General features: G+C 35.6%; 1 non-coding gene across 1 annotated transcript; it reads right to left on the bottom strand.

Annotated features, from left to right (window-relative positions):
* Window positions 1-107, bottom strand: LOC136231605 (small nucleolar RNA R71). Its single transcript, XR_010689977.1, has one exon. It is a non-coding gene; the product is annotated as a small nucleolar RNA R71 (small nucleolar RNA).
* Window positions 108-4,334: the final 4,227 nt, after the last annotated feature.

Below are 4,334 nucleotides of genomic sequence, written 5' to 3' on the forward strand. Positions count from 1 at the left end.
AGAGTCATTAAAAAGTTAACATCTTTTTCTCAAAATGATAGTGAAACTCTTTATGAGGCTTGAGAACTTTTTAAAGAACTTCAACGTTTATGCCCACACCACCAATTGCCCGCTGAACTTTTAATGCAAACATTTTATAATGGACTAAATCCTACAACTAGAGGTTCATTGGACGCTATGTCTGGAGGGTTATTCATGAAGAAAACATCTGCCCAAGCAAGAGAACTTTTGGAGGAAATGACAATTAACAGCAGTATGTAGCCCGCGGAACGTGGATACGTACCATCAGCAAAACCATCATCCTCAACTACTTCATCAGTTAAAGGTATAATGAATCTTGATCCAGTAGCGATGTTGCAAGCCCAATTTTCTGCCTTATCGCACAAAATTGATAGGTTTATGGCACCGTGTGATCCTAATGGTCAACCAATCCAAACGGATGTGGATTACGAAGGTATGAGTGAAATTGAACAGGTAAATTTTGTCCAAGGGCAGAACCAAAATAATAACCCTTATTCTAATACATATAATCCTGGATGGAGAAATCATCCTAACTTTAACTGGAGAGATAATAATAATGGTAATGCTAATCAAAATCGTACTGCTAATTATCAAAATCAATCTAGAGACACGATTAGCACTTTATCTTCTAAAATCGACAAATTTATTGATGCTATGAGCGGAAAAATAAGTAATCACGACGATGGTTTTAAACGAATCGAGAACAAATTCGATCAGCTTATTAAAAACCAATCATCCAACATCCATAATTTGGAGATTCAAATTGGACAACTCGCTAAATCAATTCCATCCCGCAAAAAGGAAAGTCTTCCAAGCCATACGGAAGAAAATCCGAAAGAGCATGTTAAGGCTATCACTCTTCGTTCAGGGAAAAATTACTTAGGCCCGGAAATGCCCGAAAATTCGACTTTACCTGGAACTGATTTACCGAAGCCCAAAGAAGATACATTAAAACAAAAAGATGCACCGATTGACTCTAATACAAAAACTTTTGTACCCAAACCACCTTTTCCACACAAAGTCCGCAATAAGGACTATGACAAACAACTTTTAATATTTTTAGACAAACTTAAGAATTTGCATATTAATTTAACGTTTATGGATGCAATTACGCAAATTCCCAATTATGGTAAATTCCTCAAAGATTTAATTTCAAAGAAAATCAGTTGAGAAGGAATTTCATCCATTTCACTAACTGAAGATTGTAGTTCGATTGTGTCAAGTAATTTGCCCACAAAACTCAAGGATCCCGGATGTTTTACCATTCCATGTAAATTGGGAGATATTGAATTTCCCAGTTGTCTCTGTGATTTAGGAGCAAGTATTAACTTGATGCCATTATCTATTTTTAATAAGTTAGGCTTAGAAGAAGACATCAAATGTACCAATATGGTTTTGCAATTAGCGGATCAAACCACTAAAAGACCATACGGTATAATTGATGATGTTTTAGTTAAAGTTGACAAATTTATTTTTCCTACCGATTTCGTTATTTTAGATTTTGCTTATGACGTAAACTGTCCGCTAATCTTTGGTAGACCGTTCATGAACACGGGACGTGCTCTAGTTGATGTGTCGGAAGGGAAAGTAGTTTTAAGAATAGGCGATGATAAGATTGAGTTTGATATGAATCAAGCGATGAAATATCCTATGGAGGATTTCGCTTGTATGAAACTTGATTTAATTGAAGAATGTGTAAATGACATTGTTCAAAAAGAAGAAATAATAGAACCTATAATGAGTGAGGAACTAGAAGATAAGGACCCAGAACCTTTGATTCGAGAAGATGGACCAGTTCCGCCTTCAATTATAGTTCCACCTAAATTAGAACTTAAAGAATTACCAAGTCATTTGAGGTACGCTTTCTTAGGCGAAGGCGATTCTCTACCTATTATTATCTCTAACAAATTAACACAAGTCCAAGAAGAGAAATTGAAAGAAGTTGTTAGAAATAGGATAGGAAGTATGGGTTGGCAAATTTCAGACTTAAAAGGTATTAATCCAAGTATTGTAATTCATAGAATTCACTTAGAAGAAGATAAGCCACCTAAAGCGGATAGGCAAAGATGCCTAAATCCGAACATGAAAGAAGTAGTAAAAAATGAGATTACTAAACTTCTGGACAATGGAATCATCTACCCTATCTCGGATAGTGAATGGGTTAGTCCAATCCATTGTGTACCTAAAAAGGGAGGCATAACAGTTGTAAGAAATGAAGAAGGTGAATTAATACTTACGCGAACCACCACTGGTTGGAGGGTTTGTATAGATTATAGAAATCTAAATAAAGCAACTAGGAAAGATCATTTTCCTCTTCCTTTCATTGATCAAATGATCGAAAGGATAGCTGGTCATGCTTTCTACTGTTTTCTTGATGGTTACTCCGGATTCTTTCAAATATACATTTACCCGGATGACCAAGATAAAACAACCTTCACATGTCCTTACGGAACATTTGCATGTAGAAGAATGCCCTTTGGTCTATGTAACGCACCTGCAACATTTCAACGTTGTATGACTGCGATTTTTAATGATTTCATTGAAGATATCATGGAAGTTTTTATGGACGATTTTTCAGTTTATGGAGATTCTTTTGATTCGTGCCTAGAAAACTTGGATAAAGTTTTGTCTAGGTGTGAAGAAACAAATTTGGTATTAAACTGGAAAAAATGTCATTTCATGATTGACGAAGGAATTATTTTAGGTCACAAAATATCTGAAAAAGGATTAGAAGTAGATAGAGCAAAAACCTCAGTAATAGAGAAATTACCCCCTCCAACTACTGTTAAGGGAATAAGATCATTCTTAGGACATGCTGGTTTTTACAGAAGATTTATTAAGAATTTTTCTGTAATTTCCAAACCACTTACTAATTTACTCATGAAAGATTTCACCTTTGATTTTAATGAAGAATGCGTTAAAGCTTTCGAAACATTGAAAAATGCTTTAGTCAGTGCACCTGTTATTGCTAAACCCGATTGAGATTTACCATTTGAAATTATGTGTGATGCAAGTGATTTAGCTGTCGGATGTGTTCTAGGTCAAAGGAAAGATAAGAAACTTCATGTCATTTATTATGCAAGTCACACAATGTCTGGTGCACAATTCAACTACACCACAACAGAAAAAGAAATGTTAGCCGTAGTTTTTGCATATGACAAGTTTAGGTCATATTTATTAGGTTCAAAAGTTATTATTTATACTGATCATGCAGCATTAAGATATTTATTTGCTAAAAAAGATGCAAAACCACGTCTAATTAGATGGGTTTTATTGTTACAAGAATTTGATATAGAAATCAAAGACAAAAAGGGAGTAGAAAACCTTGTCGCCGATCATCTATCGAGACTTGAAGATGAAAACGGTCCTATAGGTGAAACTATCGGTATACGAGATGATTTCCCTGATGAACACCTCTATCAAATAAAAGGTGCCATGTCACCTTGGTATGCAGATATTGCTAATTATCTTGCAGCCAATATTGTTCCGGAAGGATTAGATTTCCAACAAAAGAAGAAATTTTTCTTCGATATTAAACAATATTTTTGGGAAGATCCTTTTTTGTCCAAAACTTGTGGTGACGGGATAATTAGGAGATGCGTTGGTGAAAATGAATACGAATCCATAATATCGGAATGCCATTCTAGCTCTTACGGAGGACATAATAGAGTTAACAAGACAGCAGCTAGAATATTTGAAAGCGGTTTTTTTTTCCTACGATGTTTAAAGACGTCCGTTCATTTATTACTCGTTGTGATAAGTGCCAAAGAACAGGAAATCTAGGAAGGAAAGATGAGATGCCCCTCACAACCATATTAGAAGTTGAAGTCTTCGATATGTGGGGAATAGATTTCATGGGACCTTTTCCCCCTTCCAATGGTAAAACTTACATATTAGTTGCCGTTGATTATGTTTCAAAGTGGGTTGAAGCAATTGCAACCCCGACGAACGATTCTAAAGTTGTCGTTAATTTTCTTGACGATATATTTTGTAGATTTGGTTGTCCAAGAGTTATCGTTAGTGATGGCGGTACTCATTTTATAAACAAGAGTTTTGAAACGCTTATGAAAAAATATGGAGTACGCCACCGCGTATCAACGCCGTACCATCCTCAGTCAAATGGTCAGGCGGAGATATCAAATCGAGAACTCAAATGGATTCTCGAGAAAACAGTTTCATCTTCTAGAAAAGATTGGTCTTCTAAACTCAATAATGCGCTATGGGCATACCGTACTGCATTTAAAACACCAATAGGAATGACTCCGTACCGCTTAGTGTATGGGAAGGCATGTCATTTGCCAGTCGAATTAGAA

Source organism: Euphorbia lathyris, chromosome 5 (assembly GCF_963576675.1).
Source record: "Euphorbia lathyris chromosome 5, ddEupLath1.1, whole genome shotgun sequence".
NCBI classification, from domain to species: domain Eukaryota; kingdom Viridiplantae; phylum Streptophyta; class Magnoliopsida; order Malpighiales; family Euphorbiaceae; genus Euphorbia; species Euphorbia lathyris.